This window comes from Zalophus californianus, chromosome 12, assembly GCF_009762305.2.
Source record: "Zalophus californianus isolate mZalCal1 chromosome 12, mZalCal1.pri.v2, whole genome shotgun sequence".
In the NCBI taxonomy this organism is placed as follows: domain Eukaryota; kingdom Metazoa; phylum Chordata; class Mammalia; order Carnivora; family Otariidae; genus Zalophus; species Zalophus californianus.
The window spans coordinates 92,936,106-92,948,327 of NC_045606.1; the positions used below are offsets into that span (position 1 = coordinate 92,936,106).

A 12,222-nucleotide genomic window follows, 5' to 3' on the forward strand; every position below is an offset into this window, starting at 1 on the left:
GTTCTTCTAATTTATGCTCCCACCAGCAGTGGAAGAGCTCCCACTGCTCCATATCCTCACCAATGCTCGATGCTGTTCAAATGTTTCATTTCTGCCAATTTAATCTGTATAAAACGGTCTCCCATGGTCTTAATTTCTATTTTCCTGTTGATAAGATTAATGATCTTTGCATATGCTTATTACCACTTTTTTTTTTTTTTAATTCAAATGCCTGCTCCGGTTTTTTGCCCTTTTTTCTATTTGGTATTATGTCTTTGTCTTAGTGATTCATACTTCTTTAGGTATATACTTCATACCACTTGTCCACTCATTCTATGTTTTGGTAGGTAACAAGATTAAGTTATTTGTGGCCTCCATGCTTGGAAGTCTCTCTCACTCTCTTTTGGATCTTTCACTCTGGAAAAACCCAGCTGCCACTCCGTGAGGTGACCCTGTAAAGAGGACCATGTGAGTGAATTTGGATGTGGATCTTCTGAAACTCCTGCCACAACCACATAAGGAAGCACAGAGGGAGAGTCTCCCTCAGTCCAGCCTTGAGACAACTACAGACCTAAGTGACTGACACCTTGACTTCAGCCTCTTGAGAGACCAGAAGCCAGAACCACCCAGCAAAGCTGCTCTCAGATTCCTGACCCACAGAAACTGTAAGATAAATGTTTACTGTTTTCAGCTGCTAAATTTTGGGATAACTTATTACAGCCATAGGTAATTAATACCTGTATATTACAAATATCTTTTATTCTGTACCTTGGTCTTTTCCGCCTCTTGGGGGGGGGTCTTAATAAATAGAAGTTTCTATTTTCAATGTAGTCAAATTTATCAATTTTTATGGTTTTCAGGTTTTTTTAAAGATTTGAGAGAGAGAAAGAGACATTGTGTGTGTGGGGGGGGTAGGGAGCAGAAGGAGAAGGAGAGCTAGCAGACTCCCCGCTGAGTGCAGAGCCCAACATGGGGCTCAATCCCAGGGCCCCAAGATCATGATCTGAGTTGAAACCAAGAGTCAGATGTTCAACCAACTGAGCCAGCCGGGTGCCCCTGGTGTTTTCAGTCTTAAGAAACCCTTCCCTGCTTTGAGCTTATAAAAGTATGCTCCTTAAAAAAAAAAAAAAAAAAAAAAAAAAAAAAAGCTTTTCAGGGGCACCTGGGTGGCTCAGTAGGTTAAGTGTCTGACTCTTGGTTTCAGCTCAGGTCATGATCTCGGGGTCCTGGGATCAAGCTCCCTGTTGGGCTCCCTGTTGGGTTCCCTTCTCCGTGGGGAGTCTGCTTGTCTCCCTCTCCCTCTGCTACTCCCTCTCTGTCTCTCTCAGGAATAAATAAATCTTTTTTAAAAAATAAAATAAAAAATTTTAAAAAGCTGAGTTTGTCTTTTTGTATTTAACCTTCAATCTACTAGGAATTGATTTTTGTGCACAGTAAGAGGGAGTTCAAATTCATTTAATATAGTAAGCAAGTGTTCCAAACAAGTATATCCTTTCCCAACTAATTCACCAGCTCGTATTCACCCACATACCTCCACATAAGCATATAAAATTCATTAGCAAACTATTTCAGTTCACCTGTCATTTTATTATTCATCTTCCCTTTTCTTTTTGTAGGCTCCTCAGACACCTGACACACAGGCTAGGCCTCAAAACCCAGGCCTGTGGGACCCTCAAAGTCACCCTCCCTCATTCACTCCCCAAGGTCGCATAATTGCTCAAGGCATCATTCAGAAGCAGATCCTCCCTCCCTTTGGAGGCTGTAATCCAATTGACATTCTTAAGGATCTATTTAAAGTAAAACCTGCCTACTTCTAAGCTTCCTACTGTTAAAAGAAATTAAAATTAATAAAAGAGTATAAAGAAAAAATATACACAACTGGGAATTTTTTTTTAAGTAGGCTCCATGCCCAGTGTGAAGCCCAATGTGGGGCTTGAACTCACAACCCTGAGATCAAGAGTCCGACATTTAACTGACTGAGCCACCCAGGCACCCCATAATCAGGAATAATTTTAAATATAAATATCAGGTAGTAAAATTACAGTGATAAGTCTCTTGGTAGTCCTGGCACTCATCTGATATTTTACGAAGTGGTATATTAAAAATCTTAGATGTCACTAGAAATGGATCTTTGGGTTAAGAGTCATGTCTCATGTTCACTAAGGTAATAAACAGGGCCCAGCAGTGCCTCACATGTAGCAAGCATTCAAATCTGTTGACTGAAAAAATGGATTAAGGAAGTCTTATCTTACTGTTCTTTAATAATTCTTCAATTCTTGCCTTTTTTTACTTCCATACAAACTGTTAATCAAGTTGTCAAGTTCCAAAGAAAAACCTAAAGGCATTTGGATTTCAATACATCTACTGATCAATTTGCAAAAAACTGACATTTTTACCATACTTAGTCTTCCAATTCATTCATTTTTTTTTTCTTTTGCGGCCACCACTGCCACTGCAAGCCCAAGCCCTCAAGGCCGGAGACCTGGCAGCAGCGCGGCCTCCACTTTCCCAGCCCCCCTCCCCCCGCCCTTCCCCACCCCTTCCAATTTATTCTTAGTATACAATATGTACTTTCATTTATTTAGGTCTTCCTGTATGTAAATAAAGTGTAATTACCCTTTTTTATAAAGGCTTGTACATCTTAAATATTTAAAGTTCACTTTAAGTATCTCCTTTCCCCGGAAATCTTTCTGACCTCCATCCCTTAAGCTCATTTTGAATTATGTGCTCCTCTTCTGTGATTTCTCTGTACTAGGGGCATACTTTAAACACAATACAATGTCCTTAATTCCTGATTTATTTGCTCCTACCACTAGACTGTAACCTCCTTGAGGACAGAGATGATCATTTCTGTATCACAGCACCTACCACACAACCAGCACAAAGGAGCTCAAGATTTATTTTTAATTAAGCAAATGAACAAATGTTCCAGTGAAAGTAAAGTACCAACTGTCTGATAAGGAAAAGGACCACCATTTATTGAGTAGCTTCTATGTGTTGGGCACAAAACTACACTGAATGCTTACATGCATTATCATCTAATTCTAAAAGTAAATCACCCTCTTGACACATAGTTTATAACAGTCTAATATTAGTGTCACATGATGTAATGGGCATCAGGAATACTGTAGTGATTGACAGTCCTTACTGACCTGGAGGTCAGAGTCTCATAAGCCTCAGTAAGAAAAGCAGCGGTCTTTATTCATTCGGGCTGTTATAAAAATAATACCATGAACTGGGTAGCTTACAAACAAAATAAATTTATTTGTCACGGTTTTGGAGACTGGGAAGTCCAAGATCAAGGTGCCAGCAGATTTGGTGTCTGGTGAGGACCCATTTTGTGGTTCACAGATGGTGCTTTCTAGCTGTAAATCTTTTTTTTTTTTTTTTAATTTATTTGACAGAGACACAGCAAGAGAGGGAACACAAGCAGGGGGAGTGGGAGAGGCAGAAGCAGGCTCCCTGCCAAGCAGAGAACCCAATGCGGGGCTTGACCGAGCCGAAGGCAGACGCTTAATGACTGAGCCACCCAGGCGCCCCTCTAGTTATAATCTTATATGCAGGAAGGGATGAGCTAGCTATAGGAGCAGGAATCCCAATCATGAGGGCTCTGCAACAGAAAAGTAAGGAGACAGGCGAAATGAAAGATGCTCTGGGGTTTCAAGTATAAATTATGATAAGTGGAAAATATTACAAGAGGAGAAGAAGTAATTTAAAGGGAAAGATAACTAATTCAGTTTAGGACTTACTGTCTTCGTGATGTCAGTGAGACATTAAGGTAAAATACTCAAGAGACCATTGGAAATGCAGGATGGAAATACCAGCTCAGAGGGTAGCCTGACTGTTAAGGATGCATAGTGGTCTCTGAAAGAACAGATTCAGTTGTGCAGTAAGAAATGGAAGACTGACTTTCAAGAAGTAAGGTCTGAATGCCTAAGACAGGTAGTCAGTAACCAGAAAGAAAAAAACAAAAGCTCAAAAGGGTATCAGAGTCAGGGAAGGTATTTGGTTTTGGATAGGATGGCCTGGATACACTTAAAGGCAAACATCAAGTAACCAGTGTCAAAGAAACATCTAAAGGGGGTGTGTGTGCATGTCAAATAGTGAGAGGGTAAGGATCTGAGATAGAAGGAAGAGACAGATTGTCCTGTGCTGTTCCAAAGGATGATGTTAGAACCTAGAGACAAAAATTCAAGAAAGTATATTTTACCTTCACATGATGAGATATCTTTATTAATAATAAAGATATTTCAGGCGCCTGGGTGGCTCAGTCAGTTAACTGTCTGCCTTCAGCTCAGAGCACGATCCCAGGGTCCTGGGATCAAGTGCCGCCTCGTATTCCCTGAGTCTGCTTCTCTCTCTCCCTCTGCCCCTCCACCCCACTCATTCTCTGTCACTTGCGCTAATAAATAAAATCTTTAATAATAATAAAAAAGATATTTAACAAAGGACCAAACTGCCTTATTATTAAGGATATTCAATTGAATGCTTAATCATTTGTCAGGGATGCTACAGAAGAAATTTTGTACTATGTGAGAAGACGAGGTTCCTTTGACAATAAATTCTGACCTTTCTCATATTAAGCAATAACTCCCAATCCCCCTCCTCCCAGCCCCTGGTAACCTCTATTCTAGATATTTTATGTAAGTGCAATTACACAATAGTTGTCCTTTTGTGTCTGGCTTATTTCACTTACCATAATGTTTTCAAGGTTTCCCCATCTTATATCATGTATCAGAATTTCTTTCCTTTTTTAATTTTAAGTAGGCTCCATGCCCAACATGGGGCTCAAACCTACAACCCTAAGATCAAGAGTCGCATGCCCTACTGACTGAGCCAGCCAGGTGCCCCAGAACTTCTTTCCTTTTTATGACTAATATTCCATTTTATGTATATACTACATTTTATCTATTCATCTATTCAAACACTTGGATTGTTTCCACCTTTTCTCTATTATAAATAATGTTGCAAAGAGCATCAGTATGCAAGTATCTATTCAAGTCTGTTTTTTATTCTTATAGGTATATATACTTGGAAGTGGAACTGTTGGGTCCTACGGTAATTCTTTTAGTTTTTGAGGAACTTCCACTAAGAATAACATTAATACAAAATTCACAATGAGATACCAATTCGTGCCCAGTAGGGTAACTATAATCCAAGGAAAGGAAAAGGAAAATAGCAAGTGCTGGTGAGGATGTGGAGCAATTGGAATCCTGATGATGGGTGGTGGGAATGTAAATGGAATACTTGTGGGAAAACAGTTTGGCAGTTATTTTGATATATGTCATAACATGGATGGACCCTGAAAACATTTCACTTAGTGAAATAAGATACAGACTGACAAATACTGTATGATTTCACTTACATGAGGTACTTAGAATAGGCAAATCCATAAAGATAGTAAGTTGAAGAGAGGTTACCCCAGGGGCTGGGGAAGGAAGAAAGAAGGAATTATTTTTTTAATTGGTGGAATTTTTTTTTTAATTGGTAGAGTTTTTGCCGGGGATGATAAAAAAAATTGAGGATATAGATAGTTAACATTTTGAATGTATTTAATGCCACTGAATTATATACTTATAAATGGTTAAAATATTAATTTTACAATTTTTTAAAAATAAAAAAGTTAAATGTCAAATGATTCCTTGAGCCAATAAAAATTTATTAATCAGGACCCAATGCAGAAAAGAAAAAGCTATATAGCAGATATTTCAACCAGAAAGGCATTTAATACAAGGACTAAGATGGTTATCATTCAAAATATGGAAGGACAGGGGCCTGGGTGGCTCAGATGGTTAAGCATCTGCCTTCGGCTCAGGTCATGATCCCAGGGTCCTGGGATCGAGCCCCGCATCAGGTTCCCTGCTTGGCGGGAAGCCTGCTTCTCCCTCTCCCACTCTCCCTGCTTGTGTTCCCTCTCTTGCTGTGTCTCTCTCTGTCAAATAAATAAAATCTTTAAAAAAAAAATATGGAAGGACATAAAAAAAAAAAAAGGAAGGATTAAGAATCAGGAATAGCCATTCCAGTGAGGAGATAAAGGATACATCGCAAGCCAGGTGTCTAAAAGCTACCGCCATTACTGCTTCTACATATCCATGAAGCTGGTATTAAACACTAGAATCTCAGTCTAGACACCTCCACTGCTTCTATTCATTTAAATCTCACAACTTTGCTAACCACCGAAAGCAGCAGCAAAAACAAGTTTCCCTGTCCTCTTTGCCTTCCAAATTGTGGGAATTCATCTAGTGGAGAGAACCTAAGCTGCATCCACATTTGATGGAAAGGAGTTCAGGAAATGCACTGTATTTTATCACTTGCAAGATGTTAAAGTATTAAAAAAAAGAAAATTGGGTACATTTAGTTTACAATCAATAGCATATCATGGTTAACTGGAAATATTTTATTTTAGAAATACAAAATAATGGTGAATCTTAGAATTTGTGCCATCTCAAATTTAACAAAAAATGTTATTTTTAGCTTTCTAATAAAAAAAAAAATCTCGGGCGCCTGGGTGGCTCAGTTGGTTAAGCGACTGCCTTCGGCTCAGGTCATGATCCTGGAGTCCCGGGATCGAGTCCCGCATCGGGCTCCCTGCTCAGCGGGGAGTCTGCTTCTCCCTCTGACCCTCCCCCCTCTCATGTGCTTTCTCTCCATTCTCACTCTCTCAAATAAATAAATAAAATAAAAAAAAAAATCTCTAAAAGCTCTCTAAATAGGGGCACCTGGCTGGCTCAGTCAGTGGAGCATGCAATTCTTGATCTCAGGGTTGTAGGTCTGAGCCCCATGTTGGATGTAGAGATTACTTAAAAATAAAATCTTAGGGGTGCCTGGGTGGTTCAGTTGGTTGGGCGGCTGACTCTTGATTTCAGCTCAGGTGATGATCTCAGGGTTATAAGATCCAGCCCTGAGTCAGGCTCCACACTCAGCTCGGAGTCTGCTTCAGATTCTCCCTCTCCCCACCGTCGCCCCCCCCACACCCCCAGAATCACATTTGCTCGTGCGCTCTCTCTAAATAAAATCTTTAAACTAAACTAAAATCTTTATAAAAAAGCCCTCTTTTTATCTTCTTTTTATATTATCTTCTAAAAGCTTTGTATTTTTGCATTTCACATCAAGGCATTTAATGTACCCAGAATTTTTGATCATTTTGAGGTTAAAGTCCAAATTAATTTTTCCAGTACCATTTACTGAAAATGGCATTCTTTTCTTACTAATTACCAGCATATATCTGTCATATATTAAGTAACCTGTATTTGTCATATATCAAGTAACCTATAATTATAGATTTTCTTGTTTTGTTCCACTGGCCCATCCATCACTAGACTGCTCACGACAGTGTCTTAATTACTATATTTAGTAAGTCTCAATAACTAGTAAAATAAATCTTCCCATACTGTCCTCTTTAAGAATGTCTTAGCTGCTTTGGCCCTTTATTGATTTTCCAGAGAATTTTAGAATCAGCTTTTTAAGTTCTACCTGAACAGTAACAAAAACAAAAACAAAAAAACAAAACCAACCAACCAACCAATCAAAAAAATAACTAATGCCTTGATTGGAATATTGAATATATAAATTCATTTGGAGAATAATATCTATACAATATTGAGTCTATCAATCCATGTACATGGTATTTTGTCCCATTACGTCTTCTTTAATTTACTTCAATTAGGCTCTTTACACTTCATTCCATCTCACACCTCAGACCTTTATCTGGAATCTTTCTGCCTAAAGTACATCCTTCACAATTTCCTTTGGAAAGGGCTGATGGAGTTTGTTAAACTTTTACCTCATCCTTGAGGGACAGTTTTGCTAAGCAAGTACAGAATTTATAAGTATACACTAGCAATTATTTTGAAAATATACATACTTTTCTGTTGAGAAGTTAGCTATCGGTGCATAGCTGCTCCTTTGAAAGAAATCTTTTTTTCCTTTGGCTACAGATTTTTCTCTTTGTATCTGGGTTTATGCCATTTCACTGATTTGTCTGGGTGCAGATTTCTTTTTATTTATATTATTAGAAATTCATTGAGCTTCCTAAGTCTATCAACTGGTTTCTCATCAGAACTAGAAAATTTTCAGCCAGAAATATCTCTTCAAATATTACTTCTGCATCACTCTCTCTTTCCTCTTTATGAAACTTTGATTAAATATGTTAGATCTCACTCTTTCTCATCACACAACCTCTCTTCAATATTTTCCACTGTTTTGACTCTCAGTAGTGTAGTCAGGAAAGTTTCTCCTGTATTATCCTCCAGGTAACTAATTCTTCTTCAGTTAGGAATAACCTGCTCAATCTTTCCCTTAGGTATATCTGGCACAGATTCATTTCTGCACTTTCTATTTGGTTTTTTCAAGTCTACTAAGTGACTTGTTACAGTCTCTTGTTCTCTGCTTGTCTTCAAATTTGTCTTTTATTCTTTAAACATAACAAACAGCAATGGTTTTAAATCCATCTGATATTTGAGAATTTTTTGGATCTGTTTCTTATTCACAGTGCTATTTCCATGCATGTTGTTATATTTTTCTTTTTAAAAAACTTATTTTGAGGTATATGTATGCAAAGCAAACTACACAGTTATATGTCAATTATATCTCAATTTAAAAACTACACAAATCTTAAATTATATTACTTGAAGAATTCTACATACATATATCGTGTAATTTTAACTTGCGTGTATGTTTTTTACTATGCTTGGTTACTTGTGACAGTGTACTAATTACTGCCCTTGAAAAATTATTGGTGGCAATCCCATTCAGAATGTAGGGCCTTTTTCCAAAGATAATTTGCCTTCTGACAGGCCTTGTGAGTACTACCAGTTTGAAACCAGGAGCTATGATAAATGGTTTGAGGGTCCCTAGACCACCCAGGCAGGACAAATCTAAGCTGCTAATCAGTTTGAGAGCTAAAACTGTGGTCACAATTTGAAGGATTTATTTTTCTTAATTTCCTCTTTCTTCCCCTGCTCCAAATCTACAGTCCCCTAGATAAGGGAGTGGGTACACAGTTTAGTTCTGTTTTATCCTTAACCTAATGATGGAGTCCTTGGGATACCATCTTAAAATAGAGTCATTCTCCTTTTTGACTCTCACTTTGGACGAACTCTAGGCCTTGACTTCTATCCTCTTCATCCCATGAAGTATACCAAAACCAAAGCCCAAATCTAAATAGATTGGCAACTGCCCTCAGAGCACAAGCTACTTCATCCTCTACTTATTTCTCCGGGTTCCTGCCTTTTTCCTAGAATCTAGCCTTGCAGCTGTCTACTACGTCTTCAGCTCTTAATTCCTTTAAAAATTTTTAAAATAATGTTTCCAAGATTTTTAGTTGTTTTCATCAAAAGGGCTGATCTGAAATAACGCAATCCACCATTACTGAAAACAGAAATCAATTTCCCCTTTTTATGACAACTATTTTGTAACACCCCCTAAACTATCCTAAAATTAAATTCAGAGATAGCCTGCCTACATGAAATTTTAAAAGTCAGTAACACCCTAATTGTACTTTCAATCATATGAAAGAAATAAATTAGTAATAAAATATTTATTTCAAAATGTGCAGGCAATTATTAAAATAAACATAATAGGGTATCAGATGCTCATATCTATACAGAGAATCACTACAACTATAGTGGTTACAACTGTAGACTGAGAAGAAAAGTATTTGAGTCACTCAATAGTGTGCAAGTGGCACTGCCACCAATTATGTGATTTTCTGAAGTGGTGAAGAACTCCTGGGGGCACCTGGGTGGCTCAGATAGTTAAGCATCTGCCTTCGGCTTAGGTCATAATCCCGGGGTCCTGGGATCGAGCCCGGCATCGGGCTCCCTGCTGGGCGGGGAGCCTGCTTCTCCCTCTGCCTCTGCCTCTCTCTCTGACTCTTATGAATAAATAAAACATTAAAAAAAAAGAACTCCTGATAAAGTTCTGATCGAAAATTTTAATATTCCTCCAATTTATGTGATAACTAAATTCCTGCAACTTTTTGTGTATATTAAAACAATGCCTCATACCTAAAACAAAGTTAGTTTCTAAGCTCAGATCATTATTACCACTTTTTTCACCTACGAAGTCCAACAAATCACTCAAAGTCCTATGGTTATTCAAACAATACTTAAATATGCAGACTGTCCTGAACACTCAGAGAGCTGACTTCCCCTGGTCCTTGCTCATTAAAGGCTAATGCTGCCCTCTTCCCCCATATTTGTAACAACCAAAACACCTCCAAGTATTTCAAAACTGCCCTCTGGGGAAGAACTACCCACACGCAGACCCACTGTCTGAAGAAGACACAGAGATGCATGACCAAGCTCCATCTTCACGGAATGAATTGCTGCCCAGCTATGAAGACAGTCAGCAGACAGCTTCCAAATGTCACCTCCTTCCAAGTCCACCTTAACTGCAGCCCACGTCCAAGCAAGGAGGCTCAGCCATTTGGCTCAAGTCCCTCTGACAGGCAATCCTCAGTCCAAAGGTCCATACTAAGAGGCAAAGGTTTTATGAGGCCCACCCACATCACAATGCAAGTTCATCCTGTGCCCAATCCTGTATCTTGCCTCTTCCTTTCACAGGTGTTGATTCCTAGTAAATATCATGCACTGCAAACAGTGTCTCAGTATCTACCATCAGAGAACCCAAGCTTCAACAGTGACATAGTGCATCTTACTGCTAAGTCTTTCCCTAAACATTTTTGGTGGTTTGACCTTTTCCCATCTTGAATCCACGCTACAAACCCTTACCAATTCAATCATCCTTAAACACTGCTTTCATCATTTATTTAAAAACTCCACTTTCATCCCACTGCATATAATATAAAGCTAATTTTTTTTTCAGTCTAGAGGTACCTGGGTGGCTCAGTCGTTACGCGTCTGCCTTCGGCTCAGGTCATGATCTCAGGGTCCTGGGATCGAGCCCCGAGTCGGGCTTCCTGCTCAGCGGGGAGCCTGCTTCTCCCTCTCCCTCTGTCCTCCCCGACCACCTTGTGCGTGCTCTCTCTCATGAAGTAAAAAATATATTTTAAAAAACTAAAATTTTTTTCAGTCTATAACTACTTTCCACAATGCAGTCCTGTCTAACGTAGCCAAATTTTATTTCATACAAGTCACTCAACTATAAACATGATGATCCTGTTCCTTAAACAAAAGTACCATATGTATTTCTAACTCCAGTTCTTTGCAAAGTCTATTCCCATTACCTTTTCTCCTTCCTTCCACCTGTCTAGGTTAAACACTAACTTCTATCAAGACCTCATTAGCCTATAGTAACATTCCATTTCTGAACTCTTCCATCATCCACTCCGGCACTTAATCACATACTGACACGTGCATGCCTTCTTTCCTCCATCAAGAGTGTTTTCTTTTAGGGGTGCCTGGGTGGCTCAGTCGGTTAAGCATCCACCTCTTGATTTTTGGCTCAGGTCATCATCTCATGGGTTGTGGGATTAAGGCCCATGTCAGGCTGCACACTCAGTGGGGAGTCTGCTTGAGATTCTTTCCCTCCCCTTCCACCCCCCTGCCTGCACTCTCTAAATAAATAAATAAATAAATAAATAAATAAATAAATAAATAAATAAATAAATAAATAAATCTTTTTTTAAAAAGTGTTATATTTTAGAAGCCTTTTCCCCCCCTCCATATGAGATCTCAAGCACAATTTCAATATAGTAACTTATGAAGTGGAACTACTTTGGTTGAAGCAGAAATTGCTTCCCTACCCTCCACGAGCCCACTGAGTCTCTTCCTTGCTACTCTTAACCCTCAGAAATTCCTTGAGGTAACCTCACGGTACCCAATTTTTCAGTCTGAAGGAGAAAAACAAAACAAAACAACAAAAATCCTAGGTTTATAGTACTGAAGAACTTATTGCTGCATAAACCGGAAAGCTATGGTTAAGAACAGAATTAGATAAGAAAACTGCCATATTCCAGGTAAGTGACAACTATTTGGTTTAAGAGTACTGAGAAAGAACACAGTAATTTAAGCAGCAGTAAGTACTACCAAGCAATGAAAAATAAATATGAAATCCACATAAGCCTTGACTTTAAAAGGGTCCAAAGTAGCCAGTAGCCACATGTGACTATTTAAATTAATCAGATAAATTTTAAAATCCAACTCTTCAGTTCTCCTACACACATTCTGAGTGCACAGTAGCCACCTGTGGACATATCAGACAGCACAGAACATTTCTCATGACAGAAATTTTGACTGAACGGCATTGGTCTAAAAGGAATGGATAGATACCAAGAAAAAC

General features: G+C 38.7%; 1 protein-coding gene across 9 annotated transcripts in view; it reads right to left on the bottom strand.

Annotated features, from left to right (window-relative positions):
- The window catches only part of BRAF (B-Raf proto-oncogene, serine/threonine kinase), a 181,759-nt gene that overhangs the window by 152,982 nt on the left and 16,555 nt on the right, over positions 1-12,222 (bottom strand). The window lies entirely within an intron of this gene.